We start from the raw sequence: 18,707 nt of genomic DNA, 5'->3' as shown, positions 1-18,707 counted from the left end.
AAACTCATCTTGAGGAGAAAGAATGCTGAGTTGCATCCAAAGAACACCATACCTACTGTGAAGCATGGGTGTGGAAACATCATGCTTTGGGGCTGTTTTTCTGCAAAGGGACCAGGATGACTGATCCGTGTAAACGAAAGAATGAATGGGGCCATGTATCGTGAGATTTTGAGTGAAAACCTCCTTCCATCAGCAAGGGCATTGAAGATGAAACGTGGCTGGGTCTTTCAGCATGACAATGATCCCAAACACACTGCCCGGGCAACGAAGGAGTGGCTTCGTAAGAAGCATTTCAAGGTCCTGTAGTGGCCTAGCCAGTCTCCAGATCTCACCCCATAGAAAATCTTTGGAGGGAGTTGAAAATCCGTGTTGCCCAGCGACAGACCCAAAACATTACTGCTCTAGAGGAGATCTGCATGGAGGAATGGGCCAAAATACCAGCAACAGTGTGTGAAAACCTTGTGAAGACTTACAGAAAACGTTTGACCTCTGTCATTGCCAACAAAGGGTATATAACAAAGTATTGAGATGAAATTTTGTTATTGACCAAATACTTATTTTCCACCATAATTTGCAAATAAATTCTTTAAAAATCCTACAATGTGATTTTCTGGATTTTTTTTTCTCATTTAGTCTCTCATAGTTGAGGTATACCTATGATGAAAATTACAGGCCTCTCTCATCTTTTTAAGTGGGAGAACTTGCACAATTGGTGGCTGACTAAATACTTTTTTTTCCCCACTGTACATGATGTTCTGCAATACCATATTTAACAAAGACACATCATCCATCATGTGTGGAGCTAAAAGGAGGCTTTATTATCAATAAAAGGAGCATTATAGCGGTTCTTACATCATAGTGAAAGGTCTACATGAAGAGAGATTTCTCACCACATTACAGGATGAATGCAAATAAAGTTAAAACCGAGACTTAGCCCATAGAAAACATGTTAATCACCACATTCTTGTTCCTCTTTTTCATGCTGACTTAGGGCCAGTCATTTCAATGAAAAATGTAAAACAACGAAGACCTGGTAAAAATTTGGAAACATTCTATTTATTCCTTGTTTTTTTTTTAATAAAATGCTGCTGATAAAACTCAAAATGTGTATCTTTATTCGAACAAAAGTCCATCACTTGTCGCTCGCGTCGTATCTTGTTGATTCGATAAAAAGAACCGACTTATAAGACTTATTAATTCAAGGAATCATGCTTCAGTGGTCACTCTGTAAATGGCAGAAACGTAGTAGTAAGCTAGTACGCGGATTCAAGTTTGACTGGTCGCCAGTGTTGCCAGATGTACGATAATTATCATATTTGTACGATAATTTTGACCTCTGTACGATGTATGATCAATAATTAAAAAAAATCCCATAATGTACGATAATTTCTGAATTTTGTGACTCTTCAAATGATGGTAGTTGTAATCATAGGGTTTCTGTACTCACCCACGAAATCGGCTCATTACAGACACTATAAATGCGCACGTGCACACCTCAAGAGTGTGTTAAGAATTCAGGAGGGTGCCCTGTTTTTAAGCCAACGAGCACTATCTTGCGATCCATGACGGCAAGAACCCCCTCAACATCTGGCAACACACAAGCTTCCGATGACAGAGACTCACAGGTGGAGTTATGTATCTAGTTTTTTATCAATTGTGGTAATTTGCAGGTTGTGTCAAAAAGTTGTTGGTCTAGATAAATAGCTGTATTCTGTACGTTTGACTCATGGACGATAATTTTGAGCTTCTGGTACGATACTTGGACATTTCCAATCTGGCAACACTGCTGGTCGTGCTGTATGATTCATTAAAACAAACGAGTAACATTGGACTTTACTGGACGTTCTAAGATTAGCATTAATGCAGATAGAACGTTAATCGGTTCAGAACCGTCCCATCTAAAATATACAAAAAAACTAACAATTTTCATGACGTTCTGGTGTAGTATGTTTTAAAAATAGTTTCTGAATACTATCTAGCATCAGGTGCTAACCAGCCAAATCTTGCTGGGGACATATTGCTGTCGGCCATTGTTGTCATGTGGCCACTCAGGTGATGATGGGCATGAAACTATGCAAATTCTGATTACTATCCACTGGATGGATTCATTCATTTGAAACCTAGAGTTTCATGGATTATATGCACTTTTGGTTTAATATTGACAAACCTAATTAACCTCAAAGATAGTTTATGGGTTTATAGAAGAACTGGTCCAATCCAGACCACCCATTTGGAGCAAGCGTTGGGTTTGGCCTTTACAAACTTTATGATGGTGAGTTTTGCCCTCTTCCTGTTTCTTTTCCTGTAAAACAACCCAGTCAAAGTGATCTGATTGATTCTGTTTTGTAGTAATCAAACAATAGTTGCTTAAAGAGCTTGTGTTTAATTATTGTGCAGTAATTCAACGTACAATAGGTTGCAAATGTGGATGTAAAACATATGGCATTGCAATATTTAGCCCAGATGATTATGTGAAAGCCAAGCTGTGTGTCTTATGTGTCTATGATTGAGCTTTTTTTTTTTCATGAGCCCCCAGGTTGTTCCTTTGTAGACCCTTGGCTCAAAACGTCTTACAATAAAGATATGTCATGCACCAAAAAAGGATAGTTTTTTCAAAGGCAGTGGTGCTTACTTTTTTTTTCAAAGGGACCTGACACATGCATTTCCCAGTGTTAGGAGATTGATGTCATAGGTACTGGCTATGAGGTGAAAGGACAATTTATGGTTAATGCAGTTGAAAAGTAAAAAAATCAGCCAGGTCGTTACCATCACCTGGGCAATTTTCCATGTTTTCTGAGAGAGAGGGTGAGAAGTTTGGGTGGAAAATCCTGAGACCTGGTTTTGCTTGGGCCAGTAGAACCTTATTTTTTTGAAAGGCAGTGGAGGTACCGTCTGCTCCCTAAATCTTCTATCCCATAACCACTATGAAATAATCCCCTGACAGCTTGCCAAACTGGGAGAGGGGGTGGGATGCAGTAGGGTAGCCAAAGCTGCCTTTGTTCACCCTAGTCGACCGACTGACATTAAGTCTGTTAAGCAAGACTGAATTAATTGCAAATCTGTTGGCAGACCTTGTGTTTTAATTATTGCATTAGTTGTGAATGTGTTTATGCATCAGTTGCATGTGTAAAAGTCTGCAATTTTCTGTGCTTTTATGAATGTTTAGGCTGTTCTCTGCACACCTGATTCACATCAGTGAGCGCATATGACGGCTACGACTGGCACATTTCAGGTGCCCATGTGTTCGAGTAAAGTAGGTTTTTCCTATCGATGCTGATGTCACACATTAGGTCATAGCAGCGTGAGGGTCCTGTGGGATTGTACTGCTCAAAATTGCACCAATTAATGTCACATGTTCACAGATTGATCGTCTGTTTGTTTAGTGGTAGTCTCACTGCACAGGAAACATGATTTTAAACTGACCTGTGTGTTTGCCCAAGTGATTCTGATGTAACTGTCTGCAAAAGGAGTGATTAATGTCTGCATTCACAAACTTAGAGGAAAAACAGAGAGAGTGGGGGACTTATTGAGAGAGAAAAAAAATTTGGGAGAAAGATCCAAATCTGTAATTGAACAACGCATGGTGAATCACTGTCACATGCTCTCGAACTGGATATTAAGCTCTATCCACATGCTGAGTGTGTGTTTTTGCATTTTCTATGCCTTTTACTGAAAGATTTATAAAAGACTTGATTTGTAAAGGAATGAAGGGAATTGCAAATAATGTTGTTGGAAAAGCTCATTTATCTTAAGCATACTGACATTCTCCTTTCTTCTTGTTAAGGAATTTAGTTGTAAGTAGATTACGAACTGAAGAGTTGGTTAGAGATTTGATCTTTTTATAGAAAAAAAATATACATTCATTTTATTTTATTTTAATTTTTTATTTTTGAAGAAAACATCATTCATTTTTTAAATATTTAGAATTTGGATTTTTTTGCAAGTATAAAAGTGCAAAATATATATGTGACCCTGGACCACAAAACCAGTCTTAAGTCGCTGGGGTATATTTGTAGCAATAGCCAAAAATACATTGCATGGGTCAAAATTATAGATTTTTCTTTTATGCCAAAAATCATTAGGATATTAAGTAAAGATCATGTTCCATGAAGATATTTGATAAATTTCCTACCATAAACATATCAAAACTTTTATTTTTAATTAGTAATATGTATTGCTAAGGACTTCATTTGGATAATTTTAAAGGCGATTTTCTCAATATTTCGTTTTTTTTTGCACCCTCAGATTCCAAATATTCAAATAGTTGTATCTCGACCAAATATTGTCCGATCCTAACAACATACATACATCCAATGACCATACATCAATGGAAAGCTTATTTATTCAGCTTTCAGATGATGTATAAATCTCAATTTTGAAAAATGTACACTTAAGACCAGGGTCACATATGTATATTTACATTACATACATGCATATATGTGTGACAGTGATACTGGGCCAGTTGTCTTAAAGGAATATTCCAAGTTCAATACACACTCTAAAAAATATATCCTTTAAAATAGGGCACAATGTATTGTATTAAAACGAAGGAATTGTCTGTGTATTTTATCAGTTTTTTTTTTTTTTTGCACTTCATTACATTGTGTTTTAGAGTTAATATAAATGTCTGTAAAATTAATGGATAATGTCCTGGTAGAAAATTACCAGTATTTTTCTTTTATTTTTATTTTTTTTTATTTTTTTAAGTGCTGGTAAGGCTCAATTGACGGCATGTGTGGCATAATGTTGGTTACTACAACAAATTTTGACAAGCGGTGTCAGTTGAACTTAACTTGTATTAAACATGGAGCATAAAGTTCTCCTCTTCTCTTCTCTTATCTTCTCTTCTCTCATTGTAAATAGAATCCTCGTCATTGAACTGCTCATTTCAAGGACACTCAAATGATTCGAAGGCATCATTACAGTTAAGAGCGTGTGTTAAGAGCATCTGTAGTGGTAAAACGAGGAGCGAGGCTTCCGCCACTTAACACTTCAGCCAATCAGACGTCCTGTCAAGCACATGAGGGGAAGTGTCAAGGTATTTGTGCTGTGATTAACATAAGTGCTTCCCTCTCTTCCAGCACTGGTATAACTAATTAAAAAAAGCCAATTATCCCACTCAGACTTGATTTTCAAGAGACACGTCCCAAAGGTTAACAGGCAGCTTTAATCTGTTTTCACCAAGCTCCCTGGCTCAGACTGACTGTATCTAACAACCACACAGCAAGCATTTATCACAGCATCTGATCCCAAAGGGACACACTCTGCTCCTATTGGTTGAACAGCTCATGAATAAACAGTAGCAAGGATATATCTCATCTAGGTTTAGGTATTAAACATTTGACTTCGAATCATAAGGATTTGTCAAGCGTGTGCTCTGCTAGATAAATGTAATGGTACATTAGCACAGCTACACATTCATGGTCACCTTAACTAGCTCTGCTATATTTCCCAGAGGCTTGCGTTAACAATCTCTAATCATAACAAATCTCACAGGCCTGATCTTTGGGTGAAAGAATGTTACCCAGCCAAGGAGTTGCTCGGCCAGCAGACCAAACGTTTCCATCCTCCGGCCTGCCATGATGGATTCACTGTAATCTAGAAGATCAAAGGAGAACAGGCCAATCTGATTCCCATAATCCAGTCTAAGGGTGACTTTTGTGCATATTATACTGGCGAAAAAAGATAAATCTGATTTTTTTAAGCCTCTAACGTCCAGTCAAGTAAGTTATCACATATTAACCTTTGAAAAGCAAGGTCACAGTGACTATTTTTAATGCATTTTTTATTTTGCATTCGATTTTTACAGATACTCTCAATTCTAATTCTTTTCAATAAGAAGTGCATCAATATAACTCACCAGAATGTGAATATTTGTCACCGTCTTTATTTCAAACCACTTTTTCTTCTCATAGAACATCCCTGTTCTCAAACTGTGAAAGGAGACATTGCCATTGTATTCTCAGACGCTTGTGTAAATGGATTATTCTCCCTTAACTCCAATTCAAGAGGATCGACTCACCAATCGGACAATAAGGAGATCTATATTTAACAGTAGCGTAGCTGTGGAATGCGGCCGTCTGCCAAGCATCTTAAGAATGACAATTAGCATATTGTGTCTGACAGCTCAATCATATTGCACGGGCCGTGCGGAGATCAGGGCTTTGATTTGCCTAAGTAGGGAACAATTACAGACTGTGTCTCTGCACGTTTTTTTATGGATCCCCTTGTATGATCACACTGTACTGTAGTTTACACCCCCCTCAACATTCACACAGCTTAGCAGGCAGACAGATGCCGTGCAGTGCAATGAGATGCCGACGAACGTGTGAATATGATTCAGGCAGGATAGGTTGATGCTTGAAGATATTTTTCCATGAAACAATTAACTTTTTTCTTGCAACTATAAACACATTCTCCGTAACTTTACTTATTCTCAGACAAAGAGTATTCTCTAGGGACGTAATGATTCACTCAACTCACAATTCGATTCACGATTCGATTTTCTCACAATTTTTTTTAACAAAATAAGATTGAAGACATACAGTAAATGAAAAGGTGTCGTTTTATTATTATATTGCTGCACGTTTCTTTGTGAAATTGAAATATACACTAAATTGAAATTTTAAAACAAACCCCAAATCAAACAAGTACGTTACACAAATAAAATGAATCTCTTAATATGAACAAACTAAGGCTTTGTCTGCGGTCCTTCCATTTAAAATTAGAGGCAACCACTGGACTTTAATCATGATCCAAACAAAGATGCAGCATACGTGCAGCATGAGTAGTTTCTAATCTAAATTAGACTGTATAATTTCGAAAGTTGAAGCAAAATCAGAATGGTCTGACTTTAGTTTTGTGAAACTATACTACATAAAACACATCTGAAGGAAACAGCAGATGAGCTGAATGAGACACAGATTCACTCTCTGCCAGCAGTCTCACAATTGTTTTTAACAAAATAAGATTGAAGACATACAGTAAATGAAAAGGTGTCGTTTTATTATTATATTGCTGCACGTTTCTTTGTGAAATTGAAATATAGCAACACTAAATTGAAATTTTAAAACAAACCCCAAATCAAACAAGTACGTTACACAAATAAAATTAATCTCTTAATATGAACAAACTAAGGCTTTGTCTGCGGTCCTTCCATTTAAAATTAGAGGCAACCACTGGACTTTAATCATAATCCAAACAAAGATGCAGCATACATGCAGCATGAGTAGTTTCTAATCTAAATTAGACTGTATAATTTCGAAAGTTGAAGCAAAAACAGAATGGTCTGACTTTAGTTTTGTGAAACTATACTACATAAAACACATCTGAAGGAAACAGCAGATGAGCTGAATGAGACACAGATTCACTCTCTGCCAGCAGGTGGCGCTTATGAACAGCAATGATACAGTGTTTCCGCTGTAAACAAAGCAGAGCTGTGCTTATGAACGCTACCTTAATATGCATTGTTCAGAGGCAAGATGAAAAGAAAATACCACGTAAACTTTTCTAAAGACAGTCAGTTAGTTCCCCTCAGAGATACATTCATATAAACTTCAACTCCAATTGTATCACGATTTGTTTAGTATCTCAGCTGAATTGAATCGTCACATATTTGATTCAATTTTCGACCGGCTCGTCGTTAATTGTTACATCCCTAGAACATATTCTCTTCATCAGTATTACAATTTGGCTTCAGATAAAAGCAAAACCCAGCAAGTTCTCAGTGTATTGCATTGCGCTGCCAGATCAATTCAAAACACTGCAACCTTGGCTAATTGGAAAAATGTGTCAAAAGTCACAATAAAAGAGCTTGAGGATGCAAGCTAAAATGGCATGTTTGCTGCAGCAAATATGTTTTTATCTTACATTTGCTTTGGTTAAGACTGAATGCGCTTTTAGTGCTACTCACTGGACATTTCACTTTGAGAGTGTTGCAAAATGTGCAAGAAGGAGCGTAATATCATTTTGCCACAGACGCATTTTTCCAATGAGCCTCGGTTGCAATAGGATTTAAACTGTTGAGAAATGTCTCTCTATTTTCAGAAAAGTGTTTTGAAAATAGGGGACTAATAGAATCAGGCATTTCTCACTGTCCGAGCAAACGTGCATTAGGATTCAATTGATTTAGAAACTACCAAGTGTTTGTTGTGGCTTAATTTCTCATCAGCAGCCTGTAAGAAGTTATTTGGTGCTGCTAAAAAAGAAGGCTTCAAGTTATCCACCTGACAGACTTTAACTGTTAAAAATGGTTCTGAAGGTTTTCCGCAAAACCCACATAATTTCAAGCAAATGTGGCAGCGGTACTCAGGGAGGAAGACTGCAGTTCATCCTTGGTCGTTGACACAACGCAAACATTTACTGGTTTACATCACTTTGACCTCCATTGGATGTGGTGGAGTATTTTGTGATGCAGACTGCCTCTCTTATTCCGTTTCATTTTTCTCTGTAAGATTTCAAGTGCTGACCTGCAAGAGTTGCCCTGGTCAGACTTGTTTGAAATCTTTTTGTAAACCTAACCTTGAGCTTTAAATCTGCGTGTATCTTTAATATCACAAATAATATCTTTATTTCTCTCTGTCTGTTTCTCTTACTCCACTTATTTGTGCTCTGACTCTGAAAAAAGCCACCTGAAAGCCTGATGTTATACGTAATTTGGAAACTTCTGCTTTGTTTACATGTGAGAGTTTCTTCAAGTATGGTAGAACTTTGTAGAACATTGATTTGTACAATAACAATATCCAACAATAGACATGCACACTTTTTTTTATGTATTTTTTTTTTTCTTGAAACATTTACACCAAATCTTAAATTATATATTTTTCGAATAAAATGGCTAACTTCTTTGTCTGGCCAAGGTTAAATATATCTGATTATCTTTTTATGTAATCATAAATACACACAATTCAATACTTTTTTTGTGTTGCATAATTTATAGAATTGCAGCTTGATTGCAAATAAATATAATAATAAATAATATTTATTTTATTTATATATATATTTTTTACCTTAAAAAGAGCAAAAAAGTATGATGAATTCTTAGGCTAATTTTTGGTTTGTTTTATTAAAAATATGTGACATAAAATCCAGAAAAGTGCTGAAACATTTGGTTCTATTTGCATATAATTATCCTTTTTTTGTTTTGAGTGTACACGGACATCATTGACGTCCACTAACATTAATTTCTCTATACAAACTTACTTTTACGAATCTCACTAACAGGTCTAGTGAATGAAAGCAATCGTCACCCTTGTGCTTTGTGTAAATTTCCATGTTTCAGCACTTGAATTGCTGCCATTTTCCTCGTGAGTGGGTCCAGATGAACTAGGGTGGTCATCAGGCCCATAGAACACATTTATCTGTTCTGCTTTTAACACACCAGATGAAATCTGATGCACATCCAAGTCACTGATTAATGTGGTTTCTATGCCATGGTTTCAAAATTGTATACCATGCTGTACTTCACTTCTTGTTTTCCAGCTCTAGACCAAGTATTTTGAAGTAAGCAGGAGAAAGAGATTTAAAGAGTTATAGCACAAAACCTGTGGGAAAGACTCCCCCTAGTGGTGGCTGCTGCAACAGCACACAAAGGCACTAGAGCAGTTGCCATTATTAAGGAATATAAGAGCTGATAAACTAAGAGATCAGGGTTAAGACTCAGATCAGCGTTAGCCACAGGGGACGGGTGTGACTGATCTTCCCTCTGTCTGCCAGGCAGTCGGGCTGGTGGATCCAATCCTGGGTGCTGTCTGGGTTACTAGCCCCTGGGACGAGCCAAAGGGAGCCTTGGGGAGCAGATTGCGAGGTCTTGGGGTGCTGTCCTCATGGGGGTTCCCAAAGCCCCTAACCAACCCCCACCAGACTTTGAACTCGTATCATAACAAATGGGGCATAAATTATAGACATGCAGCCGTTCCTGTTGGTGTGATTTGCTGTTGTATTTGCAAAGGTGCACGGGCTTCTGCTTGATCAATCATGTGGAAGAGTAATTGTATTTGTATGAGTTCATATTTTGGTCCCCATTTCAAAACGATTCGGTGACATTTACCGAAACTGACTTCAGTGCAATCACTGATGTATAACATTAAAATAAAACACAATACCCAAGGTCGTTCAAATTATTCGAGATTGGCTGGGTGATTTTTTTTTTTCTCTATTGAATTTCTGCTCAAATTCCAAACAGGCTGTGCTGGAACATTTGCATTGCACGAAGGCATTCTGGATCCTTTTAAGAAACCCCAGTATTTAACCGTTCCATACGTTCATTGAATGACTATATCATTAAAATCATTCAAGAACATTCAAGTATTTGCATGTGACCGCACTCTGCTCGTCTCACCCTCATCAGTCCACTCAAATTTCACCGAAATGAGCGTCGCAAAATAACACATCATGGAAAATGTTTTCTATAAGAACCTCATCAAAACAGCAACCAGATTTTTAGAAAGCTAGCCAACTTCGTCCATTCTAATCGAATAAGTTATTCCTGAGTGAACTTTGCTGCATGTTCTGATTTGTCTCTGTGATGGCACCATTTGCTCTTTGTCTCCTTGCAAAGTTGTATATGGTAACACTTTACAATAAGGTTGTTACGTTTGCGTTAGCAAACACAATAATTGTAGTTGATGGTTAATGTACACAAATTAATTGGTAGTTCATGATATGTAATTCATTAACTAATGTTAAAGGGGTCCTATTATGCTTTTTCACTTGTTTAATTTTAGTCAGTGTGTAGTGTGTATGTTTGGGCATAAAAAAAGATCTAGAAAGTTACAAATCTCAAAGTCCACTCCAAAGGGAGATATTTTTAAAGAATCCCTTTTCAAGAACTACAATGAACGGCTCGTTTGGACTACAGCATTTGTTTTCCGGGATTTGTGATATCACAAAGCGACTCATTGGAATATAATTACAAATAATTCCCGCCTACAGAAATTCGAATGGTTGGGGGGTGGGGAGGGGCGAGGTTGTGGTTAGAACGCTTGGTTGAGTGAGTGCATCAGACGAGACGACGAAGAAGTGCTGCTGCAGAGTTAGTGCATCAGAGAAAACCAAGAAGAAGAGCCACTGTGCTGTAGCGTAAAATTTTCGGCATGTCTAGAACAATTCTTACAAGTATAACATGACCTAGCTGGGCTACGTGGACAGATGCCGAACGGCGCCGCCGGTGTGCCTACACTCATAGGAAATAAAGTATTCGAATTTTAAAGACGTGGCGCGACGCTGCGCTTCTCGTTCGGTGTGCGACTGCTGTTTTTTTCACCTCCTTGCACAAACGTCTTTGTTTGGGCTTCCGAAAGCAGATGATGTCATGAAACAGTTGTTGCAATTTATTTTTTAACTCTGTTCCTGAGCATTATAACCCCAATTTGCTATTGTGTGGTGCACATTTTACTGAGGACAACTTCCACAACACGAGGGAGTACAGTGCCTGCCGGATTCGCCAAAAGCTTTTGTTGAAAGACGGAGCAAGGGGCGTGGCAGTACTGAAACACCGTCTAAGCTGTTCGCCAATCACAACGCACTGGGACAGCTAACCAATCACAACATTTTTTTTTATAAAGCCGGAACTAATCGAGCCATTTGTGCCAGGCTGGGGAGAAAGGTATTTTAATAATGTAAATTATGTGAAAAATAATGCGTTTTTCGAAACACCAACCATGAGAGCATGTTCTAGTACACCCCCAAAACAAAATCAAGACTTTGTAAAAGAACGTAATAGGACCCCTTTAAAGTACAGAACTTGTGAAGTGGTACATATATATTTAATTTGTCAATTGTTTATCAGTGCATGATGCAAGCTGATTTCTTTGACTTTTTTAATCAAACTTTGTGGTCTTTATTTTGTTTCAGGTTCTTGCTGTGTGAGGCTCAAGATGTTTAGAGCCCTCTATTTTAAGGATGTTTATATATTTTTTGCTGCACAAGGCAGACAATTACTTTTGACCAGTAAAACCTACTAAAAGTATGTACATTCTGAGCTCAGATATAGCCACAAACACATGTAATTTAGAGAGAATGCACCAACGATATTCAAAATGCATCATTGTATAATATTGATGTTTTGTTTTTTTTACTTTTATGGGCATAATGGACTTCTGAAGACCGTGGAGGCTGTGACAATAATTAATGAAGTGCTAATGCATAAAGGGACCCTACAACTGGGGTTTCATGGAGACATGGGCCATGTCCCCAGATCGCCTCTAATACCCCACCCAGTTGCATATTGTCACACCTGCTTGCCAATCATCCTGGACCCCTTTCCTTGTGTTTCTATGTCACCCTCTCTTTCTTCCTCCATACATCTGCATGATATCTAAAGGAGGTGGCACCATAGAAAATCAACTCTAATGAAACAGGAAAGGGGCACCCACAAGAGCAGCGGAGCAAATTGCACCCATGTTTATGTTGCATGGCGGAGATTAAAGACGCCGGTCGGTTGGTGATTGATGGGCCAGCAGTGTTGCACAGATCTGGGTTGGTCAGTCGAGAAGGATCACAAGATGCCGATAGGGGAGCATGTGAGTGTGGAGGTCGTCTTTCCTGGGGTTAATTAATCCCTATGGACCCCAGATGCCATTGTAAATTTGGTGGCTGGTGGCCTAATTTGACTGTGGGTGATGTAGAAGTTTCTGGAAGCCCATTTGGCAGCTGGTATGGGGTGAATATGGCATGGCAGGCATATTTGGCGAACACACTGGGTCTGTTTGAGTCACTGGTGCCAGTGTGTGTGAGGGTTTGTCATACTAAGTAGCACCAGAATGTGTTGCTGCGTCAACTTCATCTTCTCTGTGTGCATGTGTGTGTGTTTGGGATGTGATGATTAATGAGTCTACAGATGCAAACAGACAGCCACTGGAGCTGTGACAAATAAACAGTAAATCTCAATCTATTTTTCTGTGTCGCACACATACACGGCACGCTCAGGCTTTCTTTGCTGGAAACTGGTCTTGACAGCGGCATCTGTTTTCCTTGTTAAAAACTACAGCTTTCGATAGCTGACATTTCTACGTAATAACATCAGAACTTAGGAATATGTTTCCTAATTTCATAATGCATGCAGTCAAAGAGAGATGGCACTTGCAGCCAGGCATTTATATTAGCATATAATTGATTTACTGGTGGACGATAGAGCAATATTAATCAAATTTTCCTCCTTTTTTGGTTGTTATTGTGTGTGTGTGTGTGTGTGTGTGTGTGTGTGTGTGTGTGTAATAAATTCATAAACCATATTATGTGTAGTTTCCATTAGTAAGTGCATTGAAATACATATGAGTGTCAAAACTATGTATGTACATTTTGCTTGGTGTAAAAAAAATCAAGAATGAAAGACAAATACAGCTTTCCTTTTCTCATTCTCTCAAATGCAAATTGGCAATGGAAAAGCTCTCAGAGCGAATAATAGTTTAATAGGATCACTTTCTGCAGTTTTAAACTCTGTAATGGATTAAGGAATTGAGGAAAAACTTGCATAGAATTAAAGAATCAACATTAAGTCAGACTGTTCTAGAAAATACCTTTTTGTTGGCAAACTAGAGAACAACCATAAGCAAGGGGAAAAAGCATTCAGACATAAGACATCAGTGTTCAAAATTGAAGTAGAAATTGCCCTGGTTACTCTACCGCACTGCAGTAATGGTGTTTTCACATCATTGTTATTATACTTGAGTTTACAACCCAGTGCTTTCACATTGCCTCTAACATCTGTCTTGTTGTAGGCTTCTGTTGATAACTAAATTTTGTTACTCTGCTGTTCTTTTTCTATTATTTTTCAGCTTAAAATAACTCTCGCTGACCCGATTCGTAATTAATACTGTAAAGGAGATTATATGGACTTTAACATGGTATACAAATGTGTACGGTTAACCTCAGTTGACGTCAGTACAATAATAAAAGCATCAAAGAAAAAGCATTTCAGATCATTATTCATCCATGTTTATGAATAATCTGTCATAAATAATCTGTCATACTTCATTGTACGCCTTTATTCATATAAATATAGCCATGACTGCATAGACTTTGTCACGTTGGCACTGACATACCATTCCACAGACATGAGCGCTCGCTCCGGTTATGGGATGCCTAATCTCTTCCTCTCTCTCTCTTCGAGATATCCTGCGTCGAGTAGTTATTCTTGGATGCTGAGGCAGTATGAAGCTTATTTCCCCTGCTGCAATCTCAGGCAGATAATGGTCTGTCATTAAGGCTGAGGCATGTGGTACAGTGGGAGGAGGTTGAGTCAAACCAGCATCACCACATTAGGTAGGAACGATGATCAATCTAAACAGTATCATGCATAGGCCTACATGCAGGAAAAGTTATGGTGAAGAATTAGATGTTCTTTGCATGCCATAAAACTAACTACATGGACATTGCAAGTTTGCAGTGTGACAAGAATAATACTCTAGAATCAACAAATGCTTGTGCAAACGTGTAAGTGTGATTTGTATTTATTTATTTTTTATTAGTTTGTCAGGTGATCTCTGCTATTTTAGGTGACATTATCATTGAGAAATGAGAACGCAACAACTTTGAGCAGTTTAACTGTTTCTAAATGAGCAGCAACATGGTGTCATCTAACAGTGGGTGTGCAGATAAGGGTGCTTATGTGATCAGCCTCGTATGGATATTATAATTGAATGGATTGCGAGTAGATTGCAAAGTCTTCCATTTTCAGTGTGGCTTGCCGATTTTAGGCAAATGGTGTGACTGTGATTGGCTACTGGTGTACTATTGGTCGAAGTTGAACACCTGTTACTGACCTTAAAGTTGCATGCATTCTGCACTGCATGCATTGCATGCAACCACGCAAACATGTACCAGACAGCTCAAAAAGGTAATAATGGCCACTGTTTAACAGTTATTCATGTGAGCGTTTGTCCTGTTGGCTCTGTGCATGTCTGTTGCTGAGTGCAAGAAAGGATTTATCTGGCCCCATGCCATCTACAGCAACCCAATATCTCTAGAAAATAGTTCTGACTTGCCGTTGCTCTGTTGCTCTTTGATGACCAAATTTGGTATCTTTATTGAACATTAGTGTGAGGAATAAATATGAACTCAGTTATTGAATAAATGTAATCTATTAGAAAGAAAGTTCACCCAAAAATTCTGTCAACATTTACTCACCCCATATGTCATTCCAAACCTGTATGACTTTCTTCTCCACAACACACAAAAGAGATTTTCTGTTTTAAAGAGTGTTGGGGTCCAAAACAAAATTGTTTTATGGACAAAAAACATATTTCTAAATACTTTTTTATATATGTGTGTTTCACAGAAGAAACAGGTTTGGAACGGCATGAGGGGTGAATAAATTAGAGTTTTATTTTTTGGCTGAACTATCGCTACGATATCAACAGTTTTGTAAATATCAATCATTTAACGTTTCTTAATTTGACCTTGTGCATATTTATGCTCTCATAGAGTCACATATCGTGCTTTCAGTATTAGGTCATTTTCCATGCTGTTTCCCATGGTTCTTTTGCGTTCCTTATGCGTCATACTTATGACGTCAAACATACATGTAGCACCCATCCAAATATGTCTCTAACCAGATGGGTTTAGCACACAGACTGTACTCTTATAACTCTAACAGAACTCTCGTCCATATGTCCATACCAGCTGATACACGTGAACATGTGCTCTGACACATTTAGAGGAGTCTTGATGAGAGACTGTCTTTGGATTTGTGTTATTTGAAGGCATATTTAGGCTGGGGTTTCTGATACGTTTAGTGTTATCCAAAAAGAATGATGTAGTTAACATAGCAGGAAGAAGATATATTGGGGGGGAAAAAAGGTTGAAAATTGTTTTTGTCTTTACAGTGAAAGTCAGTGGGTTCCAAAACAAAGTCGAATCCCACTGATTTCCATTATATGGACAAAACAGCAGTCATTTTTCAGAATTATTATATTTGTGATTTTAAAAAATGTGAATTCATTTACTTGCCCTAATGTTGTTCCACGGTAAAGTAGTGATTTTATTTTACATTTGCTTTTTTGACCTTTATAGTATGTGGACGAAAATTTTTGCAATTTATTTGGATTATTGTGGTTTACGCATCTAGACTTTTTTGACTTTTTTTAGGTGTATTTCTTCGGTTTGTGATTAAAAATAAATGTGTATGAGATTGGAACAACATGAGGGAGAGTAAATTCATTTTTGGATGAACTATCCAGTTTAGTTTGGAAAAATGAATACAATTGATTGAGTAAAACGGCAACTGCTTTATGTGCAATTAAAACGAAGTAGATAACATTAAATGTCGATGGCTTTTACAGTATCATCTAAACCATTCGGTATCCATTTATTCCACTGTTTCAAAGATTATTCTTAATGTCATTGATTCAGAAATTATGACATTTCTAAGCAATACTAAAATATTTACATTCAAAGGAGATGACCCTCATTGCAGAAATGAGTCTATTTTCCATATGACTGACAGAATGCTTTATTGTAACACTTCTATCATCTCTTTCTCTCTCTTCCTTACACACTGGACACGAGCACGCATCATAATAAAGATGATACATGTCACATAGCGATGGCCATCCTTAGCATGGCTGATCTGTATGTCAGTCTCTCCCCGCGGTCTCTGTCGTGCTGTGATAAGCCCTGTGGCATTTTCGTCACTGTTCTGGCTGCACAGACTGCATTTCCATAAGAAAAGACCGAAAGCCCACAACGCCGGACACCTCCCCTCAAAGCCTTTGCCTAATGTTCAAAGTTCGGATTAGCAATCTGTCATCTCAAATCCCTTCAAACTGGCCTGAGCCCAGCAGACCCAGATGCATCAGGCATTCAGGAGATGACTGGGGTGTGTGAACGGGGACAAGGAAATGTGGGTGACAGTGGAGGTACCTCAATATATCTCTGGTGTCCCTGGGCTAATAGTAGTCATGGTGTAGCATAGATGACACCTGACCCTAAAAAAAGCCTTTTACAAAGGTCACTTGCTGTTTGCTGGACCTGTCGGATGATACACCCACATTGTCATCATTGTACAAATTGGGTTTGTTATCAGTTCTTTCTGTAGAGGTTGCGTTATCGCACGGTATGCATACATGTTGAAGATGTCATGGACGTTCTAAGGACATCAGAGTCAGAGTAAATGCCATTTTTCATTTTAAAATGAGGCTGTGAAGGACAGAAGTGCATTCTGTTGTGGCGTATTTTGGTGTTGATTCAGTCAGTGCAACGTTTTTCTAAAACATTTTCAGTGCACAAAAAAACTGGAAAAACACAAAAATGTGAGTTAAAGACAATTAAATTCCAGCGGTATGTCTATCCCTCACCACCTTGTTTCATTCACTTTCATTCATTCATTCATTTTCAAATTAGTAAATGTGCTGTATACCCTAATTAAGGTATTTTTTATTTGTATTTTTATTTTATATTTCAATATTCAAATGGGTAAATATGTTGTCGACCATAATTATTATTTTTTTATTTATCACTTTATTTGGATAAGTAACAAATTGTAATACATTAAAACAGAAAGCAAGTACATTATAAAAACATCTAGAGAGTATAAAATAAAATAAAAATAAAAATCATATAATGCTAATTGTAAAAAAATAATGTATAAAAAAATAAGGCCAAACAACGTAATACAGCAAAACGTCTCGGTTACGTATGTAACCCTTGCTCCCTGAAGGAGGGAACAGAGACGTTACGTCAGTCGTGACTGGCGAATTGGAATCTAGCCCGCGAGCCCAATCACCTTCGAGTGTTAACTAAACAAGCCAATGACAGATGGCATGCGTGTTTCGCCACGCGCACCCCGCCCCGCAGCAAACACACATCAGTATTTCGCTGAGGAGCCAAGACTGTGCGCCCCGGCCGTACAGTGGTGGTACAGCAACTGTGGCGACGGGACGTAACCCGACTGACCTTTCAGTCAGTCACGTTCGACGTTACGTCAGTCGTGACTGACGAATTGGGATCCGTATGGAAAACGCCACTATTGCTGACCCCCTCCAGTGCGCTGCGGAAGCCGGCAAGTCCCCCCACACCAGTTGGGGCTGAAGATAGGACAGGGCTAGGCAGAGGTGTCCGCCACTGCTGTTCTGTACAGTGGTACATTGGATAACACTGGGAAAGCATATCCAAGTAGGGGAACACTACGGAAGCCACACATATGGCCTGGCCAAGGGCAGTGCTACATATGGAAGTCCCTGTGGTTGACTCAGCCCACCTGGGGTGAGGTACTACGCAGCAGGAATGGCAGAGAAAACTCTGCTAGGGAAAGACACAGGGTTACCGTGAGGGAAGCCGTACCGTGGAAGAATACATATGTGGGATTACACGAAGGGGAATCACTACACACGGGCACCTAGCCCAGCACGAGGGCTGACCTTGGGCATACACACGAGTGCTGGACCTGGCGTCTGGCACTCTGCCACACCTGACCGCCGAGGGTGCGGGAGGAATATCAACAGGGTTCGCCATGGGGAACTGAACTGAGAAGCAGAAAAGCGCACGTATCCGCACCGTAGAGGGGAATGGCGCAGCAAGCGTGATCGACACCATGCGGGACCGGTGTTACTGCCTATCTGAGGCGAGTACACGAGAGGACACAGGCTCTACGCGGAGATTATAGAATCTCGCAAACGTGTTAGGCGTCGCCCAGCCGGCAGCTCTACAGATGTCTGCTATCGAGGCGCCCCGCGCCAATGCCCAAGAAGATGCCACTCCTCTCGTAGAGT

This window comes from Sinocyclocheilus grahami, unplaced genomic scaffold (genome assembly GCF_001515645.1).
Source record: "Sinocyclocheilus grahami isolate Dianchi unplaced genomic scaffold, SAMN03320097.WGS_v1.1 scaffold794.1, whole genome shotgun sequence".
Classification (NCBI taxonomy): domain Eukaryota; kingdom Metazoa; phylum Chordata; class Actinopteri; order Cypriniformes; family Cyprinidae; genus Sinocyclocheilus; species Sinocyclocheilus grahami.
This window is presented reverse-complemented; position numbering follows the sequence as displayed.